Here is a 20123-nt window from a genome sequence, read left to right as displayed (position 1 = left end):
ACTTCTAATTTTCACTTAACTCCTTTTTAAATACCCTCCATTAGAATGTCTTTATTTATAATTACTCTAATATATAGTAACATTTAAAATAATGTTCAACATTTACAGAAGCATCCACTGTCATTAAAATGTAAATTTTCTATATCAAGATTGTATCAATTTTCCCTGCATTAAAGACCTGATTTCCTTGCATTCAAGGTACCTGATATGTTGTAACTCAGAGTTTGCAAAGGAATACATTTAATACAGTACATTTAATTTGTAGAATTATTGAATAATATTCACCCAAAAAGTCAGATACAGAAGAGTTGCAAGAGTTCTTTCCATACACTAGAGACTCAAAGAATCCAGTTGAGGGCCTGGATCCCATTGCAATGTCCTACATGAGTCCAGCTGAAGACCTAGAGTCCATGATGTTGTCTCATACAAGTCTGTGTCAAGGATCTGCAGTAGGAAGGCCCAAAGGTCAGTTTCAGATGGTGGACTCGGAACACCCAGCTGAAATGAGTCAGGATGGTTCTGGTTCCTTACTCAGAACCATCCTGACTCAGTTCAGCTGGGTGTTCCGAGTCCAACATTAGTTAATTCAACACAATATGTATTTAATATTTGAAGTAATGTGTATATTTTATTCTTTAATCAATATTTTTTCTGTCTCACTATCTATATCTGTATAACCACCCCCATACAGTACTTGACATCATAAATCAACAATAATGAGGGATTATTTGTCATGTTCCAAATAGGTAAAAAATTTGGGAGTTAGGTGATTTTGCTTGAATGTCTTTTGAGGTTACATTCAGATAGCAACTGAGATTTCAGTAATCTGAAGACTTCACTGAGTCTGGAGAGTAGGAATCCAAGAGGGCTCACTCCAAAGCATGGTAAGGTTGTATTATCTTATGGCAAAAGCTTCAACACCTGTCCACATGGAGCTGTTTGATAACTCTGAAAATCTAGAAATTATTTCTTGTATAAAGGGTAACCCAAGAGATGAGAGCATAAGAGGCACTGCCTTACATGATCTAATCCTGGAAATCACAAATCGGATGTTCCCATAATACGTCATTTGCTGCCAGGTAACTATTGATTCAAGGTGTAAGTAAAACACTCCAAAACATGAACAACAAAAAAAGAGGAACCAGTGAGACTCTCTTGGATACTGGATCCCTACAGAGCTCTGTCTAATTCTACTTGTCTTCCTCTTATATCCTCAACATGGTACCATCACTCCTCCCAAGATTTCCTCATTGCATACTATTTAACTCCTGTTTACCTCTTGTGGTAGAAAAATCTGAATTACTTCTCATAACTTGTTCAGTATTCTTCCTTCTTTAGGATACTATGAGACCAAAACCCATGAGTAATCCCTACCAGACCAAAAACATAAGTAATCCCTAACATTGGGCATAATCAAACTTGTCCTCCCTTCTGCCCTCTACACACACACACACACACACACACACACAAATACACACACACACACACATCTCACTAGAAACTACTTGAAATTTTCGTGATAATTACCTTAATGGGTATATTTTGAATTTGACTCAAAGAAAGTAAGAAAAATAATTATCTGAGATTACGGAATGCCTCAGGAAAATTAAATTATTCAGGTGTGCATGGTCTAATTATTAATGTGTTACAAAATATTTTCCTTTAAACAATTCTTTCTATTTACCTTTCCTTTATTTCTAATGACTATTAAATACTCACCTATAAGCTCCATAATGGTAAACTTTCTTATCCTCCATCAATTTTCTCAAAAGGTGAAATAGCTTATTTTAGTCAAGTTTAAAGCTCATTTAAGATTCATGTATGCCGAGTTCTAGACAAAACACTAACCTTTTGGTGTTTGGCCTTAACTTTGTCAAACATAATTTCCTGCCTTAAAAAAAGTTTTAAATGTTAATTAAAAACATTCAAAGAAATCTCAGTCAAAAAATAGTCCTGAACTTAGACCCGTTCTCGCCTACAAAATGATGAGTTACAGTAAGAAGCATATGGATTAAATGTCTCTACAAACTTAATGTGAATTTAAAAATTAGTGTTTTAGAAACATATCTGCTTCTTGATGAATTAATGAATAAAAGCTTAAGCACAATCTAATGTAAATTACAGCCAGTTCCAATTTCTCAAATCAAGGTTAGGAATATGTGCTTATAGTCAACAAGTTTCTAGATATTTTACCAGAAGTTCAAAAGTTTAATAGAAGTCAAAGGAAATGTACAGTCATGAGACTGTTGGAATTAGCACCAGTGACTTAAATGTCATTTTTAACCTTTACTACTTTAGTAAGTGAACAATATATGCAAACAAAAGAACCAGGTTATTAATTCTGGAAATTGTGGAAATGATTGAAAATGTAGGACATTTAGTCTTTTATGGGAACATGATTCCATAAGTTATGATAATTTTCATTAATGTATAATTTATACTCCACCTACCAGAAGATTTCTGCATTGGTTCATGATAAAGGATGTATGCAACAGAACCCAATTAAGCCAATGAAATTAGTGCAAGCACATCTAGTTTCCTGCAAGTTGAACAGGAATTTTTCAGGCATTCATCAGACAAAAGGCACTGTTATTATTCTATATTCCCAGCATCAAACAGTATTCACTCAATGGATTGGTGAGGGAAGGCAGATTAAATAAAAACTCCTGTCTTTTAAAGCCTATAATTTCTTGAGAAAAAGAGAGTTTATATACAGATTATGTTTGTACTACATGTAACTACTTTATATAACAAGATGCCATGGCATTTATATAAATATAAAGGGTAATAGAGTTTTAAATAACAGTGTTCACTGTGGCTGAGAGAAGGGAAAATAAAACAAACACATTGCCCTAGAACTCAATATAATTTGACTCCACACTCATTTTTCACCTGAAACAAATCATTAGAGCTTCCCCGTGATGGTATCTCTTCTGTGAATAAATATCATTTTTCCAAAGGATGCCCAAGAGAGATTAGAGATCAATATGGATTCATTTCTTGTCTCATAATGGGAAATACTGACCCAATGTAGCTGTCGCGTGCCAGGAGAGACTCAAGTGGTCACAGGCTTTTGTTTTCTTACCTATACCCTTGCTCTTTCATGCACATGTGAATTTCAAATCTTTCTCATTCTTCTGACAGGTGCACTAAAGACACTTGAATTATTTACACTGTTCCAAATGTAAAATGGTACGCATTTAGCAACTGAACCAAAATCTTTTCACTAAGAAATCTGGATTTAAAATACCAGAGCAGTGAAGGATTAGTGAATCTCAGAAGAGGTGTAAAAATGAATCTCACTCAAAGTATTATTACTAGCAGATGTGGTAGAAGGATAAGAAATGAATTCATGATGATTAATTCTTTCATGACTATGTTAAAATTTTTTCTTCTCATATTTATCTATAATTTTTGATTCTTCTTTTCAACACTTTGAATTTCTTTTTTAAAATTTCATTTGAAGAAAAAAACAAAATAGAAAAAAATGGCAGAAATAATACAAAATTTCAAAAAAACATAACAGTAACAAATGACTAGTCAAAGAATAGCAATAAGAAATCACTAGTACATAAATTTCATATCTTAGAGGTAGTTGTTCAAGTTACAAAATCAAAGCATAAAAAAGGATAGATAATCAAACAATGACAGTACAAATTATTTTGTTCGATGGCATGGCTGTCTATCCTGCACTCTTATACATACAGTTATTATCTTTTAGAGCACTTTCTTTCCCTTTCATTACAATATCTATTGTGCATTTTAGATGTTATTACTCTTTCAGTTTATTTTTATTTTTATACCAGAGAGACAATGTGATATTTACAGATGTGAGTCTGATTTATTTCACTTATGAAGATGGTCTCAAGTTGCCTCCATTTGCCTATAAAAACCTCATAGCTCCCACATCAATGGTCCAGCTCCAAAGCATCTGCTGAACAGCTCCACTAAGGACTTCACTCAGCGCCTCATCCCAACCTCTGCTCTGAATTCATCCATTGTCTTGAAATTGAGGCAGAAGGAATCTTTTCAGATTTGGGGTACACAGATTTAACTGTGCTAGAAGACAACAAAGCATCATTATTACCATAATTCTCTTAAATTGATCGAGTTTTAAAACCCTTCTATTCTAATACTACTGCTATTTCACAAATGTCACAATCATGACATATTGAAGGAAAAAAAAATCACAGGTGCCTTTAAATCTTATCGTACATTACAGGAGGAAGCTGACCTATGTGTTCTTGAAAGAAGAAATTAAGTAATCCTTCTTTCACTGAGTGTGTTTGAAAATCACACACACACACACACACACACAAAAAAAAAAAAAAAAAAAAAAAACTACCATTGATCATGGCCTCCACTAGAGAAGTCAGTAAACCCTCATCAAATTCTTACTGTGAGACATAATTCATCTGCATGTTGATTAATGTTTGCAGAGATAAATGAGTTGAATTGATTTACTAGTGATCACATGAATTCATAAACTCATTGATTCTGATTTTAAGATTCCAGGAAATGTCATCACATTGCATTGTTCTGCAATGATAGATCATAGAGAACCACAGTAACCAAAAGAATTTTTAAAAGTCCCCACTCCCAAATTCTCTCAATTGGTTCCCATATTGTTTTAATATTGTAGTCATTTCTATCCAGTATCCAATATTTGCCTCCGTAACATATTCGCTCTTCTGTGTCTTGTCTTAGATGCACTATTTGTACTTTATATGTTTGATATTAATCCAATGTTTTCAATAAAACCTTTGAACTCTAATTAAATTTCTGATATTCTAGTTCAGGTAAATGTAGTAGAATATTCCATATTATATTTCCTCACTAGCCTCAGCCATTGTTCTGTAGTTTAAAAGTGCTGATATATTTCTAGGTATTAAGTTATTATATTCCAAATATCCATGACAGCTCACATAAAGATGCCTGGTGGGTCGCTATTTGATTATTTTAAATAAAGGTTAATAGGTATTTCATCCTTAGAAAATTTTCCATAATTTATCTAAAAACTATGGATTTTGTTAATGTTACTGTTGCATATGAAGCTGTTCGTAAATAATCTAGTCTTCGTGTTCTTTCTCTCTCTCTCTCTCTCTCTCTCTCTCTCTCTCTCTCTCTCTCTCTGTCTCTCTCTCTCCTCTCTCCTCCCTCTGTGTCAATGTGTGGTACTGGAATTTGAACCCACGCTCTTAACAATGGCCTGAATCCACATACCACTTCTTGTTTTGTTGTTGTTTAATTTTTAGGCAAAGTCTCTGAGTTACTTAGACTGGTCTCAAACTTGCTATCTTCCTGTCTTTGGTTCACAAGCCACTGGGATTGCAGCTTGACTGCACTTCTCTGTAGTCCTTTTAGTCTTAATGATGGGGAGCATACTATGATATTATCTTTTCTGCCTTTACAAAATATTATTCTTCACTAGGTGCAAATAAATACATAAACGTATATCTGATATGAGAACAGCTAATTATAACAGTAATATTTTATAAAAAACATCTGACACAGGGAAGTATATCTTGATATTGGAATACATCACAGTATTATTGAATCAATTTAGAATGCAACTGGCTGAATTCTGTCCTTATCAATGAATAACATTTGGACCCTTATCGACTCTTTATAGCTTAAATTCATCAGCAAATCAAAGAAAACTTACCTGATTTATAGGGGTTTTTTTTTTGAGTGATAATGTATCAGTATGTATAGAGCAGAAATAGGATTCTGTTGCATGATTTGCACTTAAAATGTTAGTTGTTACAACCATAAAACACAGTACTAATTACAACTAAAATCAGAATTTCTATGGGTCAGACACTAAGAGTTCTAAAAAGCCAGTAACTCATTAGTAGTAGAAATTGTAATTCTTGTGGAAGAAACCTGAGTCATTGATAGGTTGAGCATTTTGTCCAACATATGTACCACTGCAAAGAATTGACAGACAGGTCTCAAAGCCAATCCGTTTGGTTCCAGAGCTCTCTTTTCTTCACTGTAGCAGGAGCAGTTCTGCTGCTACTGTTTGAAAAGTTAGGGACACGGACAATGGATTTGTTCAAACGTTGTTCATGACAGGTTGTGAACCTTGGCAGAATTATATGAAATCAATGTTTACTAAACTACAATTTTTTAAACAATTTTAGCAACTGCAAACTGGTATTGATACTCAGCACTGAAATAATTAATTTCTATGGGTACTATAATATGTCACATCAGTTTAAATGAGCTAGACTAGCTCTTATCTCAGCTGAGCAGAATGTAAAACATGTATCTGTTATTGGCTATATAATATTAAGTCTATAAGTAGAATAAACTTGAAATTGATTAAAATTTACAGAAAAAATTAACAACATGGTGATTTAACTGAAAATAACAAATTAATGAAGAAGAATGTAGCTAATAGTATTAATTAAATTAATAAAAATAAATTGCTTTTTATTATGTAATTTGAGATTATCAAATTAGAATAAAATTCAATAAGATAAATGGAATAGTGTCAGAATATATAGTGGTAGAAAATTTTTCAATTTAGAAAATAAAACATTATCTCACAGAGCTAATCCTCATGTCTTTGTAGAGCCACAGAAACATATTTCTTGTAAGTTTTTCTAAAGGAAGAAATAGCTAGCACAAAAATGGTTACAATTTTGTGTCAGACTGAATAGATTTAAAATACTATAACACTCAAATTTCTTAAGGAATTAGGAAAAGAAAATATTCTTAGTGATTCACGGTTATGAATATTTGAAATTATTTCACTCACTCTAAAAGCAATATAATACGTTCACCTACTTGTTTCCATTTTTCCTTATTCCATCATTTTTTCCATTACATACAAAATCCAACTTTTAGATTTTTAGAATTTTCTTTAACTGGTAATAGCTGACTCTCTCCCTTAGAGGCTTAATGAAATTAACAAATATTTGATCAAAGAAAAGCTTTTCATAAAGTCTATCTCCTTGTGGACTTAAAAGAGTATCAGTAAGATCCTATTTTATTTCATTTTTTTGTTTTTGAGGAGATGCTATATTTGCAGTCATGTGTGAACAGTAGGCTGTTCCCAGGGAAGAAGGTAGAGGTGCTACCCTCCTGGGGCTGCAGTGAACTTTGGTTTCCTCCTCTCCAGAGGTAAATGTAGTGGGAACTACACTAGCTTGTGCCAATCTATTGGCTTGCTGAGATCTGTAGAGCAGGCCCCGGGTGGTCCCAGCTAAATTCCCGTAGTCCTCGGCCCCATCTAGAGCAACACAGAGCTCACTACTTACACCTGTGTACAGTTCTAATAAGATCTTTGGTATCTTGAACTTTCTATAAACTAACTGTGTTCCTTTGGACCATTTATTTTTTATGTGCCATTACATCTGTAATATAAGGTCTGTGTTTATCCAGATGAAAGGTGGAAATTCAGTGAATTATTGTAAAAGAACTGTGTGATGTTTTCACATCAACAGATATGTCTAATACATTACTTCTTGCTTTCTCATCTAGAATTTGACAAAAGCCATGTGTTCCTATGTATCTTCCACAGACTCACTTATATATTTGCTAAATAAAAAGAATAAGGACAATAAGAATGCATTACAAACATTTGAACTCTCCTGAAAGCAGTGGAATTTTGTACTGCAATAATTTGTGGATAAGATCAAAGTTCCAGTGGCATGCAATGCCTTGAGAAAGAAACATAGTGACATGTACAACAGCCTGGGTATTTGTAGCAAACTATACATTTTTTGGCCTTTGTATTTTCTTTTCACTTTTATGTAAAATCTGGCAAACAAAACCAAGATGAAAACTTGAGTTCAGGTAGTTTATTATTATAATTTTAGAAAGGATATCAGGAAGTCAAAACGAGGGAACAAAACAAATGAAAACAGGACAGAGGAAAACCTAATAAAGTTGATGGTATTAAGCTGCTCCTTACTTTGGGTAACTAAAATCAGTCGCACAGATTATAATATCCCTTTTAAAATTTTTGTATAATTTAGTTTAAAACAAAATATGGACATCATTGGTTGAAGGACACTTCTGGAGAGACAAATGTCCCATACAACCATGCTTTCTTTCCTTGTAAATGGAGTAATCCTCTACACATCACAGAAAGATCTAAGTCAGCAAAGCTTCCCCTGACAACTGCATGAGTGATATGTCATCAGTGTCTACCCAGGACCATCCACTTCAGCTGCAGAAAATCAGAGGCTTATAGCCTGGCCCTTGAAAGTTAAAATAAGGATATTTTATGAAGTTCAATGCATCTTTTTTATTGGAAAGAATCAAAAGTACCAAAGTACTATGTGTTTATTGATACAGTAGAAAAGGAAATGGTAATAATAATTACAGAAAACATTATTTACCTATTGTATGCAAGGTATAATTTTCTGTACTTGACTTACCTTTTCTTTCTTTTTTGCTCTATCTTGATTTGTTTTGATTTTGGTACTTATTGAAGCCAAAAACTTTGCACCTTGATCTACAACACCAGACCATTTTATTTTAATTTTTTAAAAATATTTTGAGACAGCGTTGCTAAATTTCCCAGACTAGGCTCAAACTTGTGATCACCCTGCCTCTATGTCCAAGACTGTTGAAATACAGACATGTAACACCACACCTTACATTCTTAATCTATCTTTATGACAGAATTCCTGGGTATTTTTAATCTCAAATTATGTTTACCTACTGTCATCACCATCTCATTAAGTATTTAATCCAATCTTTATTTCTCTGGAGCACAATTTTGGCTTCAAACTTAACTTCTCCTTTATTCTAACTCACTAAATTTTCTTAGTTCTATTGTTTAAGATAGTAAGAGAATTCTACTTTGCATATTCTTTTCCATTATGTCTTTGGCTCAAGCAATTGTAGGTACAACCTGATGTTCTTGGTCTGTCCATGTCCCCCTTCCAGCATCAGTAGACTCTGTTTTTTCTGAAAGTAATTCCTGCCATAAAGTCTCATTGCAATTTCATCGGTCCTCATCTCAGTAACATCCCCTACTATGTCCTTTTAGTCAGGATGAAAGACTTTGATCCTTGTCATCATTTAGCACACCTTGAATGATGATTCAAGTTCACCTACAACTTCTTCCTCTGCTGTAGAAGCTTAGATTCTATGCTCTTTCCAAATGTTGTCCTTTTTTAGTCTCATAGACTTTCCAGTGGAGTATAGTAAAGTTCTCTTAACTCAAATCCTGATCTCCAAACCTATTCACTTCTCTCTTCAAATCTTTTCCTTACAGAGAGAAAAATCTATATAAATGAGGCACACATACAACACAAAGGACCACTTTTTTCTATATTAAAATAAACTAATACAATTTTATCCACCTCTGTATTCAAGCAGTCTTTTTCAATAATACACTCTTACATGTTATAATTTATCATTTTAAAAACATTGTAAGTTACATATCTCTCATTGGAATGTAAGTTACAGAAGTCCAGAACTTTGCATTTTTTAGCACAGTGAGATCTGATAATCTTAAAACAACTGCCATTGCAAATTAAGACTATTATACATAATTATTGAAAGAATAAATCCCATTCTTATGAAACTGTTACTCCTATCCCTACGGTTACAAGGGTAGTTACTGATATACAAAGTCAGTATGTGTCTTCCTTGCTTGACCAAAACCATGTTCCTAATAACTAGAGAAGTATGCTAGCAATGTTAGCATCTATATTCTTTATGTAGTACTGGAGACGGAACATATGAACTTTGTACTAAACTTTATTCCCATTGCTTGTTTGTACAAATTTTTATTTTGAGACAGAAACTCTGTATGTTGTACAGGTGAGACCTGAACTTGCAATCCTCTTATCTTAGCTTCCCAAAGTGCTGGAATTGTAGGCATGCATTATATTACCTAGCAGAAGTTTTTAACCCATATACTAATTGCTGCCCCTTTTACATGTGGTGTATGTTCAATCGGGCAGAATTTACAGACTCCATGCTGCATACTTTGACATCACTGTCTTGATATCTGTTTACATTTATAATGTCAAGCAATGAGACTAGAAGGAAACATGGAAAATTGTGAAAGATGAAATATAGAACAGGTTGTAACAGGAAGGAGACAGAGAGAGAGAGAGACAGAGAGAGAGACAGAGAGAGAGAGAGAGAGAGAGAGAGAGAAGCAAATAATTTCGGAGAGAAATTTAGCTCAAAGCACTAAAGCAATAATATCTATTTACCAATGATAAGAGTTTCTCAATGTTTTGAAAAGCTGCCACATCTCTGAATGAATTCTCTTACAGACTTACTCATGAAACTTTCTCTTTTTCAGCAAAGCCTAATTCATTGCAGAAGATACCTGTGTCATTCTTAGTGGACAAGAGTTTACAGTTCTTATCTAGATCATAAATTCTTTCTAACTTGACGCTTGACATTCTAAGCACTTCTCATACTTACTTTAAATTTCATTACTCAATTGAACTCATCGCATGAGACATTTTAGCTCTCCCTGTCCTCGGCCTTTGAGATTGATTCTGCTGCACATGTCATAGCTTGCAAAGAACTGTGAATCTTTAGCTGGCTTTTAAAATAGAAATAACTTGACAGTCATTATGACATTAGACAATTTTGAAACATCAATTTTAAAACAAACTTGAAAGTAAGTTGCTTTTCAAGGAATATATAGCCTCTTTAAGGAAGTTTTATGCATCATGTTTATAACAATATGCATATTAAATTGTATTACATTATGTAGAGTTTAAGTGGCATTGGTTTATGGCAAATTGATTTTGATTTCATTTTGTTACTTTATCAATCAACCATCACAAGCTTCAGAGTTAGTCCATGCTTTAAAGTAAGGAAATCTGGAGGCTGTTATAGGAACTATGATTGAAATACTCAATGGATATATAAATTTTAAAAATCACTGCAGTAAAAGACATTGTTATCACTTCTCTCCAAAATATTCCTCTTTTCCAGTGCATTTATCCACTTGCTCTTTCCATTTTCTGAAGCTCTTTTGGAATTCCTCTTTCTGAGCATCTTTATAAATTGTGAGAACAAAATATGCTGACTATTGTTGCTGAGTGCTATCCAACTGAAATAATAGAAATATTGTGATGTGTTCTCACCACCTTACTCATTAGATCTATAGCCATACAGCTTTTGGCTTCTCCCCGAAGCTAAAGTGACCATGACAGGTAATCATATTGAGTTAATTCAGAGCAGAGAGGCTGCCATGAGAGCACAACTAAAGATATTCATGAGAGTTACCTCATCTCAAGATGTAGGTATTTGTAGAAAATCTCTAAGGACACACATATATACATATAACTTTACAAGGAGAATCTCTAAGGCAAATAGTTTGATGTTCAAATTTTCCATTCTAAGATATCTCCAGCTAGGTTTGAAGGTAAAACTTACAGAACATCAAGGACTCTGTGCTGTAATCATATATATTTAAAACTAAAGAAAAAAGAAAAACTCTATTTCGTTCATCTTTCAGTCTACTAAGCACATTACAGTGCTCGGTTTTCTCCCTTACATTTGTTGTTTGCTCTGTGAGGAATTAGATATTAACTCTAAGTCCCAGGGAAAATCCTTTAAAACGTTTAGGCTGGTGCCACACAGAAAACACACATTTCCAATGTAAAGAGAACATGTGTTGACATTCAAACATAGACATTTCCTACAATTTACTATCTTTGCCAGCAACATCATGATGGATCGGTTGAAATTGTATGAGGAAATAAATTTGCCTGATTCACATCTGTCTTGTTCATTATTGGGCTCTGGTCCCTTCTACAGTGGTCTCAATGTAATTGGCATTCAAGAAAAAAACTTACAATAGATTAATATACAGAAATGTAAATGAATTCCTAGATAGATCCCTGCTTTTCATTGTAGAAGAACCCTTACTTCAGACCATTTATGTCTATAAAGACCCAGAATTTTAATGTTGCATTTGGTTAGAACATGGACTGAAATTTTGCATGGAATTCTTAAAGAAATGACTTCTACTAATATTGTTACCAATCCAAACACAAAATATTTGCTATTAAAGGAAGTGTTTCTTATATCTTCAATTTTATGAAACAGTCTCCTAGCATTTCTTTCCCCTTAAAATCTCCATATGTTCCTTCTGTTAAACAGATTTCCATAATTTGAAGAAACAACATAATTCTTACATTGATCCATAATTCACCCACTAATCTTAAAGGGCCACAGATGTTCTATTTGAATCTATGATAAGTGATAATCACATTCAAAATGGTAATTTATTAAATTTTAGTTATTAAAATGAACAAAAATTTTATAATTGTCATACTTTTTATTTCACTTAATACCAACTCTAATGTTTACTGAAAACAGAAGATATTCCTTGTATTATTATTTTTTTTTTACTTTATCTTTGCTACTTCTGCCTAACTGTTATGCAGAACAAACCAACAAATACTTTTGGAGAAAAATTCTGATTATATGAAAAAAAAAAGCCTAAACTAATTTTTTCATACATCATATAGCAGAGTAAAACAGTCCTTCATCATCTTTCCTGGAGTACACAGATCATGTATCCTTTTTGAGATTCTACAGGTATGTTGACAATCAGAGTATCAGCGGTTTTCTCCACCTGAGATGGATGAATTGATCAAGATCTTGTCTACGAGATACTTCTGCACATGAAAACTGATTAGTCAAATATTATACATTTCTGGCTTCTCATATCATATTTGTACCTTGAATGAAGACTGTATCTAGAGGAGTGGTTGTCTAGTGTGGCTCTCTGAGAAGCAGGCCATGAAGCAAGAATCTGAGAGGAATAAACCTTCATTCCAACAGGGTTCCCAGAACAGTGAGCTCTCTTGGAGCAGAAATGTGTGGTGGTGAAGATCCAGAAGGATATAAGTATTGGACTCATTCACAAAATAATCTCCATAATGCTACTGAGACTCAGTGATGCTATTTCTAAGGAAATTATATTCCTTCCATTTACATAAGAAACAACCAAGAAAAAGTGGCCTTTGACATCTATTATATGCTTACTGCAATATGAGACAGTGAGTGGACTCCACAAGTAGATGAGAGGTCAGGAGCCTGCCATGACCCGTTCAGCCAGCTGCATCCTGAATGTTGTGATGGGTGATTAAGGAAACACTTTAGATGTATACTAAAAGGAAATCTGGAACTGGGGCAGGGGAGCCCGACCTCTTTGATGGAGAGGCAATGACACCCCAGCAAGGTCTGCCTCTATTTATTCATTGTAGCGGAGAGGGATGTGCAAAGAGCAAGATCTTAGTGTTCTGCTGAGAACACTGAAAGTAAAACATTCCCAGGGCTGCCTGTGCCGTAGATACCCGGAAAGAACACTGAGGCCTAAGATCTTTGCACTGGCCTTGCAGTAGCCTCACAACTTGTTCCCCTGGCTTGCCTCTGGAGCTCCATGTTCTTGGGGCAGGGCTTCCTCTGGCCCTAAAGTGCAATTGATCTCCTGGTCAGCTGCTCCTCACAGTAACTGATGTGGGTCTAATCTAAGAAAATATTAGCAAATTGTGCAAGCTTTGGAAAGTGTTTTGTTTCATTAATACTTTAAAAATAATGAAATTTTATTTTGTTAAATCTTTAGATAAGCAAATAAATAAAGGACAGTATTACAATACAAATTTTCCAGAGTTATATTCTGCTAATACATTGTTATGTATTATTTAATTCCAGTAATTTTAAGGTATATATATATATATATATATATATATAGATTGTAAAATTCTACTGTAGCTTTTTTATGAGATTTAGCATTCTTTGCTAACCTAATTAAATAATTTTTGAAAATATACTACTATCATATACACAAGATTCCTTCTATGGAACATACATTAATTTGTAAAATTAATAATGTCTTGCTGGACATTTAAGATGTTCTCAATTTTTCCATAAAACAAAAAAGTTGTGAATATCTTTATCAAATACATACACTTATACAGCTATGATTTTTTAAAAAACATTGTTCTTTCTTTTCATGGCTGATTGACATTTGTTTTTAATTTTGAATCATAATAGTGATAAACCATGATAATGATATTAGGAAAACAACATTCATTCTTACCCAGCCTTTATTAATTATGGGTATTCTCTTCTATCCTTTATAAGTATTTGTTCATGTAAGATAAACTATTTTTAAACTGATTTTCTTCACTTAATATTTTTTGCATGTAGTTATGATTTTGCTACAAAGAACTATTTTACTGTAAATATTCCAAATTTTAGTTTTTATTGTTGTTGGGGATGGAACCCATGCTGGCACAGAGACTAGGCAAATACTCCACCACTGAGTTACACTCTCAGGCTTCAATTATCACTATTATTATACACTTCACAGAGGTGTACATAACATGAATGACAACTAGTTTTCCTTTGCATTATATTTAGACCTTGTCTAACATTTCCTCATTATAAATAACTATAACATATGTATAAAATTTTCTTCAATGCTTTTTTTTTACTGTTGATCATTTTTGTAGCTAAAAGATCAATCACTATAAAAATGTCCTTGTTGAACAAGGAAAAATAAAAAGAACCCTTATAAGTGCTTATCCTTTATCTTCTAGACAGAGTTTTTGTTGGCATGCTAATTCAAATTCTTTCTAAAGACAAGTATCAGTAGCACTATATCCCATCAACATTACCCAAGCAAATTGATTTAAATGTAGATAAGAAACTGGACTAACACTGGCTAGGAAAATCGTTTGTCTTTCTCAGTAGGGAGGCATAAAGAGCATTTATTTAACCCTTCACCATACAATAGCATACCTTTGCTAAGCTGTAGCTCAGAAGTATTTTCTATGTTTACTAGGATACCCAATGAAACAACAAAAGTCTATTATCATTTATCTTTATTTAAAAGTGGAATGTTTTTTCTAAGATCTGAAATGTCACTTTTATTTTAGTCTTTGCCCTATAAATTCAAATCTTTTCCTAACAGCTTACTATAGAACAAAGTTAACAGAAGACTCTTGGTTGCTTGGATTCATTTGCATTATATGTAATTTGTATAAAATAATGCTAACAGCAAATGTGAGAGGTACATGTACTAAACTCCTTTTCATACATTAAAAAAAAAAAAAAACTTATATCTGGTACTTGAAATCTCAGTCACAGTGCTACTCAGTGCAGAATTAAAATTCATATCACCTGCAGTACAAAAAAAAAAAAAAATCCCAGGTAATGATGGATTTTTCGTTTAGTTCACAAAGCCAAATTAGGCTTCTACCTTCATGAAATCAGCTAAAGTATAAGGACTAGATATTGATGGAGAGCAACTCAAATGATAATATGAGGTTTCTGAACAAAATGCTCCAGTTAGAAGCCTCTTTCATTGCACTCACATTGTTGTTCACCCGAAGTTTGCATTCCATTTCAAATTTAAATTTTCTTTGTTTGTTTGTTTTGTGAGACATGATCTCACTATGTAGTTTAGGCTGGTCTTGAACTCACTGTGAAGCCAGGCTGGCCATAGCTCCTGGCAATCCTCTTGCCTCTGCCTCCTGAGTGATTCCAGGACTACATTGTCAGCACAGCTGTACTCGATTTTAATATAGATATCTTTTGTGTTGTGAAAGTGTATCCTGAGGCTGGGGGCTTGGTAACTTTCATCTCTTTTTTATTTAAGCTTTGTTTACTGATGATGGTAGAATAACATACTGTCTGAACCCAGCTTTCTGCATCTTCATTCAGGTCCCATGAAACTGAGAGACGTATTTTCAAATTCAAGACAAGAGACAGAAAAAACCTTTTCCCATGATGGCAGAATACAAATTCAAGACAAAATTCTCCTCAAAAAAGTATGTGCATTTGGTTTACCTATTTCTGTGGGCTCAGAGAGGGCAATCCAATAAATGTCACTTGCAAGTTTTTGAAATAAATTTAGAAAGGAAACACCAAATGAAATGCTCAAGATACTGAGAAGATAAATTGAAACAGCTGGAGGAATCATTGCCTCACTTAGACAAAATTTTACTGGCAGGTTCTCTCAAGTACATCTTGGAATTCTGAAGTCCATTTTCTGACTGGGGAAGGCTTGGACAGTATATTTCGGTTAGTTTTAATAGCTTTCTGTTGCTAGTGCAGGAGTAGCTGTCCAGCTTGCATGCCCAACGCTGTGCAGGACGTCAGGCCTGGGTCCTGGAAGAAGCCTGCTAGCAGCTAGAATGAGCCAGAATAGACAAAAAGGTCATGATTTTCCACATAGAGTTTCATTTATTTTTATTTCCAATACGGGGACCAAAATAAGGCCTTGGTACTGAGCTATCTCTGCAGCAGATTTCATTTTTAGACAAGGGTGTTTTTAGACAATGAAACAAGGGTGTTTTATTTTTAGATAAGTCACTAAATTGCCAAGAGTGGGCTCCCAATTACATCCTCCTGCCTCACCACCGCCTTTGTGCCATTCTGTTCTTCAGTGGACTATTGCTTCTTCTGATCACTGAGATAAGGGAAAAGGGGCTGTTGCTTCATATTTCTTGTACATTGTTGCAAATCTGTGTTTTTCCAATTGGAAAGACTTGCAGGAGACTGAAAGCACCCACACCCTTTCCTTTTCTAAACTCTCATCTCTCTCTCTCTCTCTCTCTCTCTCTCAATTTTTGGGAGTCACAAAATTGAACGCTAAGACAGTCAAAAATGGTAACATAAATGAGCCAAGTAGAAAATGAATATGTAAGTCCAGCAGAATTTTTAGACTCCAAAGGCGCTCAAGTAGACTTTAAATGTACACATTTTCATAGATCCAGTATACAACATCAATGAAGAAAACAAAACAACACACCCTAAAATAAAAGAAACAAACTTATTTCCCTACAAAAAATAACTAAACATGAAGAAATACAGAAATAAAGGACCAAAAACCTGTAAATGATATGGAAAACACATAATGACAGAAGTTAACACCAGTCATCAGTAATCACTTTAAATATATATGTACCATCCAGTTAAAAGATTGAGATAAACATAATGGATGAAAATACAGGAATCTATTGAATGTTCCTATAAGATAATCCTCATTTTCCATCTAAAATAAATACAGAGTAGAAAAATGAAAAAAAGGAGTACATTTGAAACTTAGAGAAGCTAAATAAACTCTGTAACTTTATTGCTTTAGGTGATTTTTTTATCACTAACTTTAGAGGTTAGTTAGCTAAGCAGTGCCCTCCCATTATCTTTGCTACAAATACCTTTAATACAGGAGTCACAAGGGTGACCAGGTCCTAAATTGTTATCTGTAAACTTAAGAGGCGGTGTCTATCCCAAATAGATATAAAGCAACAACCCTTCATCTGGTCCTGTGATCTGTCCCAAGGAACAATAGCTTAATATCAGAAAGCCCCAAGTCCATCCCCACAGCACACTTATGCCGGCTTTCAGAATGAGTCCATGAAGACCAATAAAGGCCTATTATACATGCACAGACTAATGATGACTTCACATTTTTTGAAACCTCTTATTTCCTTTCTCTAACCTTCAGAAAACTCTATTTCTTTAATCCAAAAAAAATGTTCCTAAGTTCTATATTCAGGAAGGCTGAATAGGAGATTAGTTCTTCTGATTCATGAGATTGGTCATCTCCTGAATAGATTCTTTTTTTTTTTTTTTCTTTTTTTTGCAAAATATACATTTTCAGTGACTGCCATATGTTGATAAGGGCAAGAATTTAACTGTGGCCTGGGCACCCTTAGCACAGCGTGGCCTGCCAGCTGCCCTACTGGACACCATCAGCCCTCTGCCCACTGGGTCACACCAGTGATCACACCAAAACTACTTGAAAAAGAAGAAGAATGTGTGACGTAGTTTGGTAACACAGTAATCAAAAGAGAAGAAGAGTGGTTCTCCAGATGTCAGACAAAGATGATTTTTAATCAGAAACTTTACAGATCTCAAGGAAGGTCTTTATACAGTGGCACCTCTTAATTGGTTCCATTATTTTGAAAAGATGGACATGCTCCTGTTTGTGTGGGAATGATGCCCACAGCTGTGTCAATCCGTCAATGGATACAGAGTTCACAAATGAAAATAAGATATTCCCAAATGTTTTTATTTTCAAACCACATTGTTTACAAATAGATTTCATGAACTGAAGTACCAATATATATTAATCAACAAGAAGGTAATGATTATAAGCTGAGTGTGGTGGCATGTGCCTGTAATCTCAGAACTTGGGAAACTGAAGCAGGAGGATCTCAGAGAGCTTGGAATCTTGGATCTCAGAGCGCTTGGATCTCAGAGAGTCTGGAATACTTAGTAAATTTGAGGCATAGCACACATAGCAAAACACTGTCTCAAATAAAAATGAAGTTAGTGATTATCAACATTTATTACTTAGAAACAGACCATTAGAACTGAAGCAAAACAGACAGAACTTAAGAGAGAAATGATGTTACATAACAATTGAGAGATTTTTAACATTGTATTCTCAATGCTTAGAACAGCCAGACTGAAGATAAGAAAGGAAAAAGAGAATGTGAACCATGTGGTAAACCAAGTAGGTGTAACAGGCACATGCAAAATACTCTATCTAATAAAAATCATCCAAACATTCTGCACAAATTTTCATAAAAATTCTGCTACAAAAGAGGATAGATTAGGCCTTGAATTCCCTCAGAATAGCATTAAAAAGATACATGTTATACGGAGCATCTTTGAAACAAACATAATGAAGTCAGAAAACAATGAAAGTAAAGCAGAAAGAGTCACAAAAGAGTAGGAATTTAAAAATATTTTAGGCAGTCAAGGATAAAAGTAAATTACTAGACTGAACAGAAAAACTTATAGATGAATGGAAATGAAGCAGCAAATCAAACTCATGAGACATAGGAAAATCAAAACTAAGGGAGAAATTTAAACTTAAAATTGTTTTGTTAAAAGGCAAGAATGATTTTAATAGCCTCACTTAGCCTGGTGTACTGGCATGCACTGGAACACCAGCCCTCTGGGAGACAGGATACTGCAAACGTGAGCCCAGAATGATCAACTTAGTGAATTAAAGAGCACAGATCTCAAAATATTGTTTGATAAAGAAACTAAGGAATGTAACTCAGACCCCAGTGGTATAAGAAACACCAAAATAAAAACAACACAAAAATCAAAGACAAAAGCAAACAAAAGCAATGAAACAAAGCAACTTAAAACTTTATGACTTACATTACCTGAAAATGACGACATTCAATTCTAAGCTAGTTGGGAAAAAAAGAAAACAAAGATCAAAGAAAAATAAGAACTAACAATATTAGAAGAAAATGAAACAAAATTGTCTTTTAAAAAATATCAATAAAATTTACAAATCTTTAGTTATATGGGCTAAGAGGAAAACAGAAATTATAATTAAAATCAGAGTGGAAAGTAAGGACATTACTCTTGGGTTTACACAAATAAAATAAATTACAAGAATGTAGTTTAAAATAATGAATAGAAAAAAATTGGATAATCTAGTGAAATGATTAAAATCCTTAAAATTTGCAATGTATAAATAATATATCATGGATAAACGTAAATTATTAAATTTTATCAGATTTGTCATCCATAAGGAGATTGAAGCAATAATAGTTAATCTCCTGATAAATAAAAGCCCTAAATCCAGTGACTTCACTGGTGCAATCTATAACATATTTAAAGAACAACACTCGTTAGAGTTTCTCAGAAACTTTCAGGGTCATGAAACAGTTTGTTCTATGATTCTAGTATTACTTTGATATCAAAGATAGGCAAATAGTATACAAGACATATAAACACAGACATATCTTTCATGAGTATTGGCACAAATTTGCTTGACAAATACTAGCAAACCAAATCTGACACCATATTAACAGGATTATAATCCATGGAAAAGAGGTATTTATTCTTGAAATACAATAATTTTAAATACATGAAAAATCAATCAACATAATGCAGAGCATTTATAGTCTAAAGAAGAATACTTAGCTGTCTTAAAATTATGCATGAATACATTTGACAATATTAAATACAAGTTTGTGACAAAATCATTAAACCAAGTACAATAAATCCATGACCAAATGCTCAAAATTTCTGACCATTACATAAATACAATTTAAAAAAAAACATTAAAATTTTATCTTATCCTAGAAATAAAGATTATAATCAGAAAGTCAAATATTCACAAGTTCTGGGAA

Source organism: Cavia porcellus, unplaced genomic scaffold (genome assembly GCF_034190915.1).
Source record: "Cavia porcellus strain 051 isolate PalLab524CR breed Dunkin Hartley unplaced genomic scaffold, mCavPor4.1 scaffold_4, whole genome shotgun sequence".
NCBI classification, from domain to species: Eukaryota; Metazoa; Chordata; class Mammalia; order Rodentia; family Caviidae; genus Cavia; species Cavia porcellus.
The sequence above is the reverse complement of the archived record's forward strand: the minus strand, read 5'-3'. Positions refer to the sequence as shown.